Below are 18,797 nucleotides of genomic sequence, written 5' to 3'. Positions count from 1 at the left end.
TAATGATGAAATAGGGCCGATTGATAATGCAAAAAAAATGTTAAGGGGTGGGAAATTGTTATTATTTTGTAAAGATAACAAGCAACAAAAAAGGCACTAGGAATGAAGACGTTATTGGGGAAAAAAAAAGTAGCAAGTTCAATTCCGGAAGAGAAAAATTGGGTAGGAGGGGTAATAACAGGAATCCCGATTGACATGACAACAGAAAGAATCAAAAAGAAAATCTCTGGAGCAGAAGTGAAGGAAGTAAGAAGGCTTCAGTATGTCAAAGGCAAAGAAAGGAAGGATAGTTATCTATGATGATACATTTTGATGAGGATAAATTAACAGAAAGGGTATATTTAGGATACATGAGCTATATGGTTAGACCCTATGTACCTCCCCCATTAAAATGTTTTAAATGTCAAAGATTTGGTCATGTTGTGGCAGTTTGTAGAGGGAAACAAAGATGTGCCAGATGTGGAGGAGAGCATGATAACGGTAAATGAGAACAAGGAGTAAATCCCAAATGTTGTAACTGTGGGGGAGAGCATAGCGCAGGGTACAGAGGATGTCAAGCGAGACAAAAGGTCCTGAAAGTACAAAATGTAAGAGTGGAAGATTGGTTAACATATGCTGAGGCCCTGAAGAAAGTGGAACAGGAAACAAAAACAAAAGAAATTGAGAAAGTTGAACCTCACAGAATGAACAAAGGCATAGAAGAGACTGAGAAGGATTCACTGGAGATTGATAAAGTGTCTTTTGTAGCATTTATAGTTGAAGTGATAAATTGCTCTGCACAAACGGAAAGTCGGACAGAGAGAATTAAAATCATAGTGAGAGCAGCGGAAAAGTATTTGGAAATAGAGGGAATCAGTTTGGAGATGATAAATGAAAAACTAAAAGTACAGGTAGGAAACACCCAGACAACATGTGGTGGTTCATAATGGTCTTACAAATATTGCAATGGAATGCAAGAAGTTTGATTGCGAACAGACAGGAGTTTAAGAACTTTATATTAAAACAAGAAAGATGCCCAGATATAATATGTGTTCAGGAGTCTTGGTTGAAACCATGTCTTAATTTTACAGTACTAGGATATTTTGCAACACGTAGAGACAGACAAGGTGGAAATGGAGGGGGGATAGTAACTTTCATAAAACAAGATATAGGAAACAGGATTGTAGAGATTAATCAGGAACATGAGGTTATGGTAGTTGAAATATGGGAAGGAACAGAAAGTATAAAAATAGTAAATTTTTATAATCCATGTAAGAAACTAAATATTAGAGATTTGGAAAAATAGATGAGAAAGGTAAACAAAAGATGGTATGGTGTGGAGATTTTAATTCTCATAATACATTGTGGGGGAGTGAAAATACAGATCATAATGGATTGGTAGTGGAAGAAATGTTAGATTTAAGAGGATTAGTGTGTATAAATGATGGGTCGGGAACTAGAATTGATATTGGAAGTGGAAAGATATCAGCTATAGATTTAACTTTGGTTTCAGATAATTTAGCAAGGAAAAGTACTTGGGAAATAATAACTCACAACAATACAGGAAGCAACCATTTTCCAATATTATGTAAAATAGGAATAGATATTCAAAAAATAAAGGTAGTGAGAATACAAAGATGGGCATTTAAAAATGTAAATTGGGAGCAATTTAAGGAGATTTGTGAAGATTATTTGGAGGGTATTTTGGGTGTAATCGAGGATGTAAATGAGTTGAATACAAATATTTGTAAAGCAATACGGAGAGCAGCGGTAGAAGCAATAGGAAAAAAGAAATCAGGGAATAGAAAAAAGGTGGTTCCTTGGTGGAATGAGGAATGTAATGATACAGTTTGTATAAGAAATAAAGCTCTTAGGAAAGTAAGAACAAGTATTAATTTTAATGATTTAATAAACTATAAAAAAGCGCAAGCAAAAGTGAGGCGTGTAATAAGAATAGCAAAGAGAAAATATTGGAGGGAATTTTGTGAAAGTATTGGTGAAGATATTGAAATTAACAAAATATGGGGGATGATTAGAAAGATAAGTGGAATTCAGAGATATATTAGCATACCAGTTTTAACAGATAAAGAAAAATAAGCAGTTTTAGATAAAGAAAAAGTAGAAGTATTAGCAGAAACATTTATGAAAGTGCATAGTAATGATAATATTCCTGAGGAAATGAGATGATATAGAAGACAACGCATTAGAGAAAATCAAAAAAAAAAAATCATTCGGGTAGTGTAATAGAGGCAGAGTTTACAATGTATGAAATGAAGAGAGCACTCTCAGGGGTAAGAAAAACTTCTCCAGGAAAGGATGAAATTTGTGTTGAGTTGATAAAAAAATTATCAGAAAAATCATTAAAGATCATTCTAGGATTGTTTAATAAAGTATGGGAAACAGGGAAACTTCCTTCTGAGTGGAAACATGGGGTCATAGTGCCAATTGCTAAGCCAGGGAAAGACAAAGCTCAACCAAGCAGCTATAGGCCAATAGCACTGACATCAAACCTATGTAAGCTTATGGAGAGAATGGTAATGTCAAGGTTAGTATATTTTATTGAGAAAAAGGGGTTATTTTCACAATACCAAAGTGGTTTTAGGAAGGGGCGTAGTACTATGGATTCTGTAGTTATTATGGAGGCAGCAATAAGGAAGGCTCAAGTAAATAAAGAGGTAGTAGTCGGAGTGTTCTTCGATATTGAGAAGGCAAACGATATGTTATGGAAAGAGGGTTTATTAATGAAACTTGATAAAATGGGAATTACTGGAAAGATGTATGATTGGATCAAGGATTTCTTATTGAATAGGACAATACAAGTTAGAATTGGGACAACATATTCACATATATACTATAGAAAATGGAACTCCCCAAGGAAGCGTATGTAGTCCAATACTTTTTAACATTATGATTAATGATATTTATACACAAATTGACATAGGAATAGGGAGGTCACTGTAAGCAGATGATGGTGCAGTATGGAAAAGGGGAGGAAATGAGTTATTTGTAGTAAAAAGTCTGCAGGGGGCAGTAAATAAGGTAGAAAACTGGGCAAATGAGTGGGGTTTCCGGTTCACAATTGCAAAAACGCAGGTAATTTGTTTCACAAAAGGCAGGGAAAATATTAGAGTAAGTATAAAAATGTATGGTCATGAATTGGAACAAGTTAAAATGTTACAAATTTTAGGTATGCGGATGGACTCTAAATTAACATTTGGTATTCACATTCAAAAGCTAATAGATAAATGTAAAAAAGGAATAAATGTAATGAGGTGCTTGGCTTGGGTTGAGTGGGGTGCGAGTAGACAGTCTTTAAGGAGAATATATAGCTCATTAATAAGACTGGCAATAGATTATGGTAGTCTGATATACTGCTCTGCATCAGAAACATGGTTCAAAAAGATCGAGGTAATTCAGACTCAAGCTCTAAGGATCAGCTGTGGAGCATTTAGAACATCTCCAATACCATCTATTCATATAGAGATGGGAGAAATGCCACTAGAAGTTCATTGGAGAAAGTTAAGAATGAGATATTGGATCAATGTAAAAGGACACGATGAAAGACATCCAGTTAAAAAGGTACTGGAAACATGTTGGGAGTATGAATATGGATATATAAATAGTTTTGGCTGGGCAGCAAATAAGGAGGCACAAGAAATGGGTATAACCGAGATACAGGTAGCTCCTTCTGTTGTAATTTCATCTATACCCTCATGGTTATACCCAATGCCAGAAATAGACCTATTCATACATAAGAACGAACTAGATGTGCCATTAAAAGTAATCGTTCAACAATACATTAATCAAGCATACAGCGACATGACTCAAATATTCACAGATGGATCAAAAGATCCAGAAACAGGTACTGCAGTGTATATTCCTCAGTACAACATTAAAATACTGAAAAGAGCAACAGATCATATATTTGTTTTTACAACAGAACTGATAGCTATATCATTGGCCTTACAATGAATAGAAGAAAAGCAGCCTAACAGTAGTGTAATATGTACAGACTCATTATCAGCTCTGCAAAGTTTAGAAAGTGGAACATCTTTAGCAAGACAAGATATTTTAAATGAAACTTTACAGAAGTTATATAGCATAAAGCACTTCGGCGTAAAGGTGAGTTTTTGTGGGTTCCAGCCCATGTTGGAGCTAAGGGGAATGAGGAAGCTGACAAACTGGCAAAGGAGTCGTTGAAAGATCCTGAGATCAGTATAAGAGTACAGATGAGTAAAGCTGAACTTAAGGGGCTGATTGGGACTGAAGTGAAAAAGAGGTGGCAGAGGATATGGGACAATGAAATAAGAGGAAGACATCTGTATAGTATGTGGGGTTGGAAAGAACAACTGTTAATAACAGGAAAAGTGATGTGATAATGACAAGATTACGTATTGGGCATACAACACCAAATCAAAGCTTATATAAAATAGGTAAACATGAAACTGGTAATTCCGAAAAATGTGGATATCCAGAAACATGAAATCATATATTACTAGAATGTAAAGCATAAAATAGAGAAAGACTTGAATTAGTTCAGGCACTAAAGGATAGGGGTGTAAGAAACTATTCACTTAAGAAAAGTGAATAAATATAATATAAATATAAAAATAAGAAATTACTACATTTTTTAAAGGATACAGAACTGGTAAAACAGATATAAGTTATTATTAATATATATATATATATATATTTTTTTTTTTTTTTTTTGCATCAAGTATATTCAACCAAGTAGTGCTCCATACTCCAATCCAGTAGGTGGCGGAGTATAAGTATTATGAAGTATAAGTTACTGTCTAACCATCAGTTGAGACCAGTTTCTTACTTGCTACATTACAGAACACCTGATCAGGAGCAGCTAAAACCTGACATTCTCTTGCATGTTGTTACTCCTAGTTTAGGTACAAATGTGCAACTAGAGGAGCCTTCTTTCCTTGATCCCGTAGATGCAAACTTGGAGGAAAATGATGCAGAGAATGAAAATTGATGATTTGCAGCATCAGCTGGAGCATAATTTAGCATCACTCTTTCTCAAAATGCAGGCTATTTTACATGTTTCTGATTCTGCTGCACAGGAAGTAATACAACAAATAAATCAAATTTTACTTCTGTCAGAGCCTCTTGCCTATCATCCAGTTCAGCAAATTCTTCTTTAACATGGACCCGGTGGCTGTGATTCATTAGTGAGAAAAATAGTGAATGCTGTAAAAGACAGTAACCCAGTCTTGAGAATGACCAAAGATGGTGAACCTCTTTCCACAATAAGCAAAAGAGCATCATATTTTCAGAATGAATTTCCAATTGTCATGCCAATTGAATACAATCTTGATTCACAGTCAGTCTCTTATGTACCAGTTCTGCAAATGTTGCAGAAAATTCTAAACAGGGCTGATATTCTTAATAAAATCCTTTGTAATGATCGGTCAGTTAATGAATACATCACTTACAGAGATGGCAGTCACTATCAAGAAAATGACTCTCTTAACGCAGAGACCTTTAGGATTGTCCTTGGTCTTTATGTTGATGAATCTGAGCTCACCAATCCCCTTGGCACTTCAAGAAAAAAAAAAACAAAATGTTTAGTCTGTACTGGGTTCTAGCCAATCTTCCCTCAAAAGACCGTTCATCACTTCAGTCAATTCAGCTAGCAATTTTATGCAGAGCTAGTACAGTAAAACAGCATGGGTACACAGACATGTTGCACCCATTTGTCCAAGACCTTAAAACTCTTGAACCGCATGGTGTATACATTGAACAGTTAGGAGACTGTGTGAAAGGAACTGTACTTTGTGTCATCTGATAATCTAGGTGCTCATTCATTGGCAGGGTTACAGGAGAGTTTCACTGTTGAGCATCCATGTGGGTTCTGCTTTGCCAAAAGGAGTGAAATCCAGAAGGAGGTCCAGTCCGGAGCATTTGAACTGAGAACCAAACAGCAACATGACAGGCAAGTAGCAGAAGTGTTAAATGACGGGAGTTTGGTAAAGCAGTATGGTGTCAAAGGGGCTGTGTTTTAAGTGAAAGGTTGGAATATTTTCACACAGTTGGTTGTTTTCCACCTGACATAATGCACAACCTTATGGAAGGCGTCATCCCCATTGAAATGTCCTTGTGCATTAATGATTCGGTCTTGAGGAAGTTGATCTCTCTCGAATCCCTGAATCAAGCTATCAAGCAGTTTCCTTACAAATTCTCAGACAAAGTTGATCAGCCTCAGATCATCCCAGCCACTTTTGCCCCTAGAGGTACTATCGGTGGTAATGCTCACGAAAACTGGGCACTAATTAGACTTCTGCCCCTCATAATTGGCTTTGACATCCCTGAAAGAGATCAAACATGGGAAATTTTCCTGCTTCTGAAAAACATTTTAGAAATGGCAGTGGGATTCAGGTTCACTGAGGATACTCTTGACTTTATTGATGCAAAGATTGCAGAGCACAGAGATTTACTTTTGACAGTGTTTCCTCATTTCAAATTGCGCCCGAAGCATCATTACATTGAGCACTATACGCAGCTCATCAGAATATATGGACCACTAAGAGATGTGTGGACAATGAGATTTGAAGGAAAGCACAAATTCTTCAAACAGGTAATACATGACACTAAAAACTTCAAAAATGTTACAGAGACTTTGACTGTTCGCCATCAAAGACTGATGGCTTACTATGTTGACTCACCCTCCTTTTTCAAGCCATCCATCCAGACGGAGAAGGTGAGGGCAGGGGTGCAACTATCCAGTGTTAGAGGGTATGCAGCAAAAAATTTTGGTGAACCCCCCCCCCCGCACAGCTGGGCTAACATGAACAGCTAATGGTAAAAAACAAAAAAATCTATTTGTTTCCATGATAAACCAGCCTTATTGCATAAGTAATGTTTTACAGCTTCTAGTCATGTATTGTGCATGCTACCTTATATTTACTAGTTGTTATTTTACTTTAATAAAATTGAGATACGTCATGCAATGGATTGGTACCATAGGGTTTAACCAAAATCTAAATGTAGATATCAGCAACATTAGTTAAGTAAGTTAGTAAACACTTGCCAGTCAACATTATTATTTGCAAGCCTCCAAGTTTGGTAGCAAATCTATGCATGATTCCACGGTAAACCAGAGATATTAAAGTTGTTTTCCAGAATCTTGTCATTTATTGTAAATGCTACCATATATTTTTCAGTTTTCAGCTCAGCAACCTCAGTTTTGCATATTCTAAGATAGCTACATATTCTGTCTGCTACATTCCCAGTGTTAGCAAATGCTAGTCTGTTAACATGAATAACGTATTTGCAAGCCTCCAAGCATAGACGTCACATTTTAAATCCTACCTGTTGCCTTTCACCATCCACTTATTTAGCTGCTGTTGCATCCCCTGACATGCCATCTCCTTTTCCCTCTTTCTTTTTCTATTTTTAGCCCCCGATAGCTTTTTTGCTTTATCCGTCTTTTTCGAGTTTCAACGACATCTCACTAACACTACTGCTGCTCACTCAGCGCTCACGGCGCCCCGCCCACTCGCGATATTACCCTTCTATGTCTAAATTCTATGATGGAATCTTATGAGGGCACCGGCGCCTACTCTAGCCTGTTAGTCCTCTAAAATTTATATAACTTTTTTTATATATAACTTTTATTATTTAAAAAAAAAAAAATTTAACCAGCGCCCCTATGCGCCGCATATAGCGCATACCCACTTTTTGCGCCACTGGGTGAGGGGTACATTGACTTCAACTTTTCCTGATAATGTTCAGGAATTCCTGAGACAGAGATATGCTGTTCAGAACACTGTCCTCTCCGCATCATCTGTGAGCATTGATGAAATCAAGTATAATCCAGATATGATTGTATCTGTTGGTACTTGTTCAGGCCTTCCTGATTTCAGAAAGATTTTCAAAATTCTTGTCATCAACAATGAAGTTCTGTTTCTGTGTATAGATCTGACATGTTGGTACATTGAGGACCTACGTTCTTTTGAACTGTGGAGTCATGTGCTATCACTGTCAGTTACCAAACCCTCAGATCTGAATGATCCATTTCCTCTGCCAGCATATAAACTTAGGGGCAGGACCTATGTTACACTTAAACATTATGTCTTATGCTAAATGGATGACACTGAAAATTTTCGTGTCAAAGGGAGTTCAGAAATTCTGCAAAAACTTTACTTACTCCCTTTCTTACTCTGAACACAAAAATGCTTATTTTTGGAAAATCATCTGATTGCTCAAGTCTGTACTTTATCAGAAGATGGTGGGCATCTTCTCAAGCTTCAGGATGACACAAAATATCTCATTCAACATATATTTCAAGTGTTCTGACAGTGATTCTGAAACGTAATTCATAGTTTTATTAACTTCCATCACATCAGGCAAGCTCTCCTGAGAGTGAAGCAGATAAATGCTACCTTGTGTGAAGGTCTGCTCCCATGCACACAGGACACTCAGTTCAAGATTTATATACAAGTAATAGATTATACTGACATCTATTTAATAGCAAACCTATTCATATGCCTTAAACTCTTGAATTATATGGAATTTATTTATACTTTTGTATGTCATATAAGCAAAGATGAGTAGAACATTAAAAATGAATAATGATTTTCCAAAGAATGTTTTGCATGATACAAAACAGAATAAAAAAGACAATTTGTAGTGAACTGCCACTTTATGTCACGTCCGGGATACAAGGAAACACGGTGAGAGATCCAAATGCGAGTACGTCTTTATTTAGGGGCAATCCAAAGAATAAACAGAACAGACAGACATCAATAACAAAAATACACAAAAAATAAACAAGTAAACCAGGCTAGAACACGACTAGAGACGGACGAGAATAAACAAGGACTCCGTAACACATACTAAGACAGACCGGTATAAATACACAGGGACATGACAAACGCTAATGGGGAATTGACTGCGTGCAATGATTACTAACCAGTGACAGATGAGTCGGGCACCGCCTCGGCCTCCGGAACAGCATCGGGCACCGCCTCGGCCTCCGGAACCGCATCGGGCACCGCCTCGCCATCAGGCCCCGCCTCGGCCTCCGGAACCGCATCGGGCACCGCCTCGGCATCAGGCCCCGCCTCGGCCTCCGGAACCATCTCGGGCACCGCATCGGGCACCGCCTCTGCCTCCAGAACAGCATCGGGCAGCGCCTCGGCATCGGGCACCGCCTCCAGGACGGCAGCGGGCTGCTCGGGAACCTCCTCCGGGACGGCAGCGGGCTGCTCGGGAACGGCCTCCGGGACGGCAGCGTGCTGCTCGGGAAAGGCCTCCGGGACGGCAGCGGGCTGCTCGGGAACGGCCTCTGGGCCTTGAGGAACGGTCGATGCCTGTCTCCTCCTCCGCCCTCTATGACGGCGAGTCGGCGGTTCCTTGTCCGGAGACTCAGGCATTGCGTCGGCCATCTTATCTGGCGACACAGGTGTGAATTCGGCCATCTCATGCTGTGGCCCTGGGATGGTGGCCATCTTGTGCTGTGATGTTGGGCTGGTGGCCATCTTGTGCTGTGATGTTGGGCTGGCAGGCATCTTGTGCAGTGGCCCTGGGATGGTGGCCATCTTGTGCTGTGGTGCTTGGCTGGTGGCCATCTTGGGCATTGGCACTGGGTTAACGGCCATCTTGTGCTGTGGTGCTGGGCACACTGAGCTGGCGGCCATCTTGGACTGTGGCGCTGGCTCAGCAGCCATGACGTGAACACTCCTGGGAATCTCTAGGATTTTGTTCAACATGAAGTAATCCAAAAATGTCTCAGCGGCCATCTTGGGCAGTGGCACTGGGCTGGCGGCCGTCTGGCCTCGTGGCGTGGGGCTGGTGACCACCTTGTGCTGTGGCGCTGGGCTGGCATCCATCCTGCCTTGTGGCGCTGGCCCTGCGGCCATCATGGGCAGTGGCGCCACCATGGCGGACCTGCGCTTCTTCTCCCCTCTCCGTCCGCCATGGTGAGATAGTGGCTTTAATCCATCCCACCCGAGCCCCGGGTTGAAGGGGGGCCATGGTTGAGAGCGATGCTGAGCCTCCTCTTGACCACTCCCTCCTCGGCGACCTCCCCTGGTCCCGCGGAACACCACCAGGCGAGTTCCCTCAAAACTATTCCTCTCCCGCTCTGTGGCTGGGGAGGAAACATGAGCCGACATACCACTGGATCTCGGATTGACGGAGTCCTTCTGTCACGTCCGGGATACAAGGAAACACGGTGAGAGATCCAAATGCGAGTACGTCTTTATTTAGGGGCAATCCAAAGAATAAACAGTCCAGGCAGGGATCAATACCAAACATATCCAAAAGATAAACAAACAAGGACACCAGGCTAGAACACGACTAGAGACGGACAAGAATAAACAAGGACTCCGTAACACATACTAAGACAGACCGGTATAAATACACAGGGACATGACAAACGCTAATGGGGAATTGACTGCGTGCAATGATTACTAACCAGTGACAGCTGAGTGCAATGAGGAGACAGGGATCGTGGGTAATGTGGTTCATTAAGTGACAGACACCGTGGGGAAGGAGGACATCTAGTGGTTACCCAGGGAACACAACCCAGACACTGTGACACTTTAACTTCAGAAAACTAACTCAACTCCTTAACCTTTGTAGAGAGACCAAATATGGAGACGAGGACAATACTCAGAGTGACTGTTCATGACAATGACATCAGAAAGATTACAGTTCCTGTGAAACCACAGACAGTTGACTCACTGTTGGAACAACTTGAAGAAAAGTTGGGACTTCAGTACAAGTTCTCGCTTCAGTTTGCAGACTTCAACAATTCCCTTGTGAATCTTACTGACATTGCTGACTTGCCAGATAAGCCTACTCTGAAGATTGTCTCCATTATGACGACACCAACATCTAGCACGGCAGACACAGAGATCCTCTCTGTGGCTTCTGATGATCATTCACGTCATAGTCAACGGACTGCATAGCCAGAAACATTTGAGATCCCTACTTTTCCTGTTGACGTCAAATACAGGTTACGTCAGGCAAATCTACAATACATGCAAGACCAGACATTTCTGAAAGTGTCTGCGGAGCTTAAGCATGAGATTCTTGAAAAACTCTCAGAGACAATGTACAGTTTCAAAGCTTACCCAGATAAGGAAAATTTTGAGGAAGCTGCTGCTGCTCTGATAAAAAAACACCCCTGCCTTACTCAACCTGGCTCCTCTAAGGGGTGGAATGGGTGGTATGATAGCCTCAGGTGGAAAATGGGTAATTACCGCTCAAAACTGCGCCGAGCTGGATGTTTGGAGGTATCCATAAATGGTGGAAAAAGAAGAGGACAACAGCCTCAGAGAAACATCAAAAGACCCAAAATGTCTGGAATCAATTTTCTGCCTAACTTCCCTGATGGTGAAGATGAAACCAGCATGGAGTCCAAAAGAAAAGAGATGGTGGAAGACATGAAAAAACTTCATCCTAATGCTTCGCTGATTGCCAAGAACATGAATTCTACATCTGTTTTACGTAGAAAGGAGTTGATAGAGACAGAGACTGTTGTGAAGGATACAGTGGAAAGGTGGCCAGCTCTCTTTACAGAGGGTCAGGTGAGTAAATATTCTTGTGTTTTTGTTAATGTTGTCAAAAGTACCAACTTTGGTATTGGCCAAAACTGAAATTTTAAAAATGTGATGATGCTAGCAGTTACCGAGCATTTACACAGATACACGGAAGTGTTTGAAAGCCGCGTCTATCAGCGGATCCCTAATATATCTGTTCATAGACCAATCCGCTGATAGACGCGGCTTTCAAACACTCCCGTGTGTATCTGTGTAAGCGCTCTGTAATTGCTAGCAGGAAATGCTGGTATCGTCACATTTTTAAAATTTCAGTACCAATGTGGATTCTTTTGACAACACTAGTTCTTGTACTGGGTTCATATTATTTTGTCATAAACATTTTCTACGCAGATTGAAAATTGAAATTCAACTTCATTTACCACTTTGAGGTTGTTTAATTCATACTTGCATGTTTCAGTGACGTGATTAATGTTAGTCTGGCCTACCTTTTATTTCTTTTTTTTTTAGATTTTAGCAGAGTTCAGTCGCATATCTGGCAAAAACCTGCAAACCGTTTTCTTTAAAGAACTGGACAGATTCACTCAACGGTTCATGGATATCTTCAAGACCAAAGGGGGAGACATTGGATGTAAGCTTAAGAAGATTCTGCAACAGATTGAAAATGAGGTAAGCTACACAGACACACCCTATTTTTTTTTTTTTTTTTTTTTTCTGGTAAAACAACTGTTGCTTTTGTTGTTGTTTTTTGCTCTGTGTTGTGTTTGTGCTATCCTTACGAAAAAGAAGTTTATTCAAGTGTGCTATTAGTATACTTCTTTTAAACTAAAAATAGGAAAGTATGCTTTTAGTTTACTTTTTATGTACTTCTCAGAAATGGGCTTTATGTACTTCTCAGAAATATACTTAAAATGACATTTGAGTATACTTGACTTATACTTACAAAAAGTCTAAATATACTTGAACTTTAAGTATACTTAATAAAATAAACTTGAAGTATACTACTTTTTGGTAAGGGATGAGTGCTATTGACTCTTACTTTTACAATGTTACATAACTTTACAGAAATCTGACATCGCTGGGAGGCAAACAGCCGTTCTTCATGGCCTTCCACTCCTCCTTGGAGAAGACCCAACCGATTTTTACAAGACATGTTTTGTAAGTAGCTTTGTCTGTGATATTCTGGCTATTTAATGTGTTGCAAACACTTCTTAAACCAATTTTGCGACCTGATAGGAAACGTAATGAAGGAAGATAAAAAAAAAAAAATGAGGATACAGAAAAAGTCTAAGATAAATTAAGAATTAATAGAAAAAATGAAAGAGAAAAAATATAAATTAGAAAAGAGAGTAGGATCATGAGAACAAAAAGAGGTAATACGTTTAGGAATTTAGACAAAAGTTGGAAGAATTAAGGACAACAGTCTGATAAGGAGAACAGAAAAGAAAGGAAATGTTTAATCAGAAATATCTTAATTTGTGTTCTGAAGATGAACAAAGGTCTTACTGATTTGGAACAACATGAGTGGGAGTAATTAATGACAGAATACTCATTTTTGGGTGAACTATTGTCACGAACCGCACACAGACAGGTAGATCCAATTGCAGTATGTTTATTGAGGCAATCCAAAATCAGAAAACATCCAGGCAAAGGTCAACATCCAGGTAATCCGTCCAAAACAAGAAACATAAACAACATCCAAAAACACGAGAAACCAGGGAACCAGGAAAACGCAGGGTGACATTCAACAAGGACTCCGTAACAATGACAGAAACAACCAGGGTATTTAAAGACAGGTGCAAACAAGGTAAGTGGTGACAGCTGAATACAATGAACAGTGATGAGCAGCTAAGGCTAGTGGGAAATGAAGTTCTGACGAAGGTGACAATAAGGGAAAGTGAGACCTCTAGGAAAGGCAATGGCTATCGTCTCCATCCTTTCAGCTCAATACCCCCCCCTCTAAGGAGCAGCTTCCAGATGCTCCTCAGAACACAATAAACACAAAACAAAGAGACCAGGAGGGAGGTGGACTGGTGGAGGCAGAACAGGGGGAGGGATGGCGGGCCAGGCCCGTGTAGGGGAACTGGGACCGGCAGCGATGGCTCCGCTGGTAGCCCAGGTGGCTTGGTCAGATCAGGGGGCCACGGTGGACCCGAAAGTTCAGGGGACCACGAGGGACCAGGCAGTTCAGGTGGCCACGGTGGACCCGAAAGTTCAGGGGACCACAAGGGACCAGGCAGTTCAGGTGGCCACGGTGGACCCGAAAGTTCAGGGGACCACGAGGGGCCAGGCAGTTCAGGTGGCCACGGTGGCTCAGTCCATTCTCGTTGTGCAGACGGCCAGGGAGGAATTCGCCATTTGAGTGGCCCGAACGGAACCTGCCAATCGGGGAGCCAGTAAGGAGCAGGCTGTGGCGATGGCCAGGTCACGGCATTGGGAACGGCATCGGGAACGGCCTCAGACAAGGGCACCGCCTCGGGAACGGCCTTGGACACGGGTATCGCCTCCGGAACCATCTCGGGCCCCGCATCGGCCTCCGGAACAGCATCGGGCACCGCCTCGGGAATGGCCTCAGGAACGGCCTCAGGAACGGCCTCAGGAACGGCCTCAGGAACGGCCTCAGGAACAGCCTCAGGAACAGCCTCAGGAACGGCCTCAGGAACAGCCTCAGGAACAGCCTCAGGAACAGCCTCAGGAACGGCCTCAGGAACAGCCTCGGCCTCGGACTCGGCCTCGGGCACCGCCTCGGGAACGGCCTCAGGAACGGCCTCAGGAACGGCCTCAGGAACGGCCTCAGGAACGGCCTCGGGCACCGCCTCGGGAACGGCCTTGGACAAGGACACCGCCTCGGGAACGACCTCTGCATCGGGCACCGCCTCGGGAACGGCCTCGGGAACAGCCTTGGACAAGGACACCGCCTCGGGAACGACCTCTGCATCGGGCACCGCCTCGGGAACGACCTCGGCCTGCGCATCGGGCACCGCCTCGGCCTCCGGAACAGCATCGGGCACCGCCTCGGGCTCCGGAACACCATAACCAACTCGGACACCGCATCGGCCTCCGGAACAGCATCGGGCACCGCCTCGGCCTCCGGAACAGCATCGGGCACCGCTTCGGCCTCTGGAACAGCATCGGGCACCGCTTCGGCCTCCGGAACAGCCTCGGCATCGGGCACAGCCTCGGGCACCGCCTCGACCTGCGGAACAGCATCGGTCACTGCCTCGACCTCCGGAACGGCATCGGTCACCGCCTCGGCATCGGGCACAGCCTCGGCATCGGAAACAACATCGGGCACCGCCTTGGCCTCGGGCATTGCATCGGGAACTGCCTCGACCACCGCCTCCGGCACCGCCTCGGTCATTGCATCGGGGACCGCCTCGGGCACCGCCTCGGCATCGGGCACCGCCTCGGCATCGGGCACCGCCTCGGCATCGTACATTGCCTCGGGAACCGCCTCGGCCACCGCATCAGGCACCGCCTCGGCATCGGGCACCGCCTCGGCATCGGACATTGCATCGGGAACCGCATCGGGCACCGCCTCGGCATCGGGCACCGCCTCGGCCACGGGCATTGCAACGGGAACCACCTCGGCCACCGCATCAGGCACCGCCTCGGCATCGGGCACCGCCTCGGGCACCGCCTCGGCATCGGGCATTGCATCGGGAACCGCCTCGGCCACCGCATCAGGCACCGCCTCGGCATCGGGCACCGCCTCGGCCTCCAGAACCACCTCGAGCCCCGCCTCGGGAACCTCGGGCACGTCCACCTGGACGACAGCGGCCCGCTCGGGAACGTCCTCCTGGACGGCAGCGGCCCGCTCGGGAACGTCCTCCTGGACGGCAGCGGCCCGCTCGGGAACGTCCTCCTGGACGGCAGCGGCCCGGTCGGGAACGTCCTCCTGGACGACAGCGGCCCGGTCGGGAACTTCCTCCTGGACGACAGCGGCCCGCTCGGGAACGTCCTCCGGGCTTTGAGGAACGGCTGACGCCTGTCTCCTCCTCCTGCGGCCTCTATGATGGTGTGCCGGTGGCTCCTTGACGGAAGACTCAGGCGTTGAGTCAACCATCTTGTCTGCCAACACAGGTGTAGATTCGACCATCCTGTGCAGTGCTGCTGGGCTGGCGGCCATCTTGTGCTGTGGTGCTGGGCTGGCGGCCATCTTGTGCTGTGGCGCTGGGCTGGCGGCCATCTTGTGCTGTGGCGCTGCGCTGGTGGCCATCTTGGCCATTGGCGCTGGCTCAGCAGCCGTGATGTGAACACTCCCGGGAAACTCTGGGATCTGGCACATCCTGGAAAAGTAACTTAATACTGTCTCCGCGGCCATCTTGGGCTGTGACGCTGGGCTGGCGGCCATCTTGTGCTGTGGCGCTAGGCTGGCGGCCATCTTGTGCTGTGGCGCTGGGCTGGCGGCCATCTTGTGCTGTGGCGCTGGGCTGGCGGCCATCTTGTGCTGTGGCGCTGGGCTGGCGGCCATCTTGTGCTGTGGCGCTGGATCAGCCGATGTATCCCACCAAGCACGATGGTGCAGGTAATTAGTAAAACCCCAAAAGTCCAGGATCTCCAGCCCCATCATCTCCCATTGAGGCAAAGGATCATCTAGGCAATTGTTAAATAAGTCTTTCAGTGCTGCATCATTATAACCTAGCCCGACTGCCATGGTCCAAAACAATTGCGCCAGGCCCCCCACCTCACTCCCCCTTTGACGAAGGGTGGTTAAGTTCCGGAGTCTCCCCCTCCGTTCCTCCATGGTGGCTGGGGAACGGATTCGAAATCCCACACCGCTGGATCTAGGCCTGACGGCATCCTTCCTGCCTCGTGGCACTGGCTCTGCGGCCATCGTGGGCAGTGGCGCCACCATGGCGGACTTGCGCTTCCTCTCCCCTCTCCGTCCGCCATGGTGAGACAGTGGCACTGATCCATCCCCCACGAGCCCAGGGTCGAAGGGAAGCCACGGTTGAGAGCGATGTTGCACCTCCTCCTCTCGACCATTCCCTCCTTGGCGACCTCCCCTGGTTCCCCGGAAGACCACCAGGCGAGTTCCCTCAAACCTGCTCCTCTCCCGCTCTGTGGCTGGGGGAGAATCCTCGAAAAAACATATCGCTGGATCTAGGTTGTGACGGAGTCCTTCTGTCACGAACCGCACACAGACAGGTAGATCCAATTGCAGTATGTTTATTGAGGCAATCCAAAATCAGAAAACATCCAGGCAAAGGTCAACATCCAGGTAATCCGTCCAAAACAAGATACATAAACAACATCCAAAAACACGAGAAACCAGGGAACCAGGAAAACGCAGGGTGACATTCAACAAGGACTCCGTAACAATGACAGAAACAACCAGGGTATTTAAAGACAGGTGCAAACAAGGTAAGTGGTGACAGCTGAATACAATGAACAGTGATGAGCAGCTAAGGCTAGTGGGAAATGAAGTTCTGACGAAGGTGACAATAAGGGAAAGTGAGACCTCTAGTGGCCACCCAGGGAGACACAGAACAGACACCGTGACAACTATCCCTTCAACAAGAACTAATCTACACTGCCTGGTCAAAAAAGTCACTACTAAGCAAATACTTAATATTTTAGAATTTGATCATTATTGCAGTGATTGATGTTTCTTGCATGTTGTAGTTTGACAATAATTATTTGACCCCTAACTGATGCGGTGTGTAGCTTTTTATTTCTCAAACTACTATGTAAGAAGTACTCATGTCCATATGCCAAGATGACAATGATGAGATTCAAAAATGTGATAAATGTAAATGTAAAAAAAAAAACTGCAGACTCCAATATTTCACTGGGCTGCCTATAGCTGTCATAATATTGTGCTTTCGTTGTGATATTGTTTCAACAATGTTAGGAAACATTTATTTCCATCAAGAGTTGCATTAATTTTTGGCCAAGATCTTGTTATGACAATGGGAGAGTCACTCCATATAGTCAACTCCAGCATATCCTAAAGGCTTTCAACAGGGTGAAGATCAATTCAATTCATACATGAAAATGATTCCTCATGCTCACTGAACCACTTTTTCACAGTTTGGGTCCAAAGAATCTTGACACTGTCATCCTGAAATATATGGACATGTGTTTTTCTTCTGACATGGTTGTTTAAAGGGATAGTTCACACAAAAACAAAAATTCCATCATTAATTACTCAGCCTTATGTTGTTCCAAACCCGTAAGACTTTCATTTATCTTCAGAACACAAATTAACATATTTTGAATGAAATCGGAGAGCTTCCTGACCCTGCATAGACAGCAATGTAACTGAAATGTTCCCAGACCCAGAAACATAGTAAGGTCATCGATAAAATATTCCATGTGACATCAGTGGTTCAAACTTAAATGAACAAAGCTACAAGAATCTTTTTTGTGCGCAAAGAAACCAAAAACACGGTTTGGAAAATGGATTCATGATGTACTGGCTTATTATAGAAACTGTCAATTTTGAACACAAAAAAAAGTTACAGACTGGAGCTTTAAAGACGGAAATAAAATTACTGTTTTGACCCATTTTGATATCACCACAAAATCTACTATATTAACTAAAATAAAGTTCGGTGTTTATTCAAGACAAGTGAACAGTCAGTAATCAAATAAGAACTTATAAACAAATTGCAAGCAGTAGCACCAAGTAAATACACAACAACAAAGACACAAATAAAATAAACAGGGGGTTAAGTTTTTTGGGTAGTTCTAACAATAGAATTCTGGTACAGAAACTGAATAATCAAATGTAAAATAAAACTGTATAGTCTTTACTATAGAAATTAAATATACATTGCCTGGCCAAACAACAACAACAACAAAAAATCCTTGTAAATACTTAAGTGTTTGAATTATTGCGGTGATTATTATGTTTCTGAAATGTTGTATGTTAAGCAAAACAAGTCTTAACAGTCTTAAATTCTTTCATTAATTACTCACCCTCATATCATTGCAAACCCATAAGACCTTCATTCATCTTCGGAACACAAATTAAGATATTTTTGATGAAATCTGAGAGCTTTCTGACCCTCCATAGACAGCAAGGGTCCTACCACGATCAAGGCACAGAAGCGGAGTAAGAACATCGTTAAAATGGTTCATGTGACATCAGTGGTTCAACCGCAAAGTTATGAAGCTACGAGAACTATCCCTTTAAGGAATGAAAAGCTACACACTGCATCAGTTATATAATTATCATAGCAATGATTCAAACAATTTGGTATTTGCTTATTTAAATCCAGATAGCAAGTTTTTTTTTGTTTGTTTTTTTGGCCAGACAATGTATATTTAATTTATGTACTGAAGACAATA

Source organism: Cyprinus carpio, unplaced genomic scaffold (assembly GCF_018340385.1).
Source record: "Cyprinus carpio isolate SPL01 unplaced genomic scaffold, ASM1834038v1 S000006497, whole genome shotgun sequence".
Lineage (NCBI taxonomy): Eukaryota > Metazoa > Chordata > Actinopteri > Cypriniformes > Cyprinidae > Cyprinus > Cyprinus carpio.
This window is presented reverse-complemented; position numbering follows the sequence as displayed.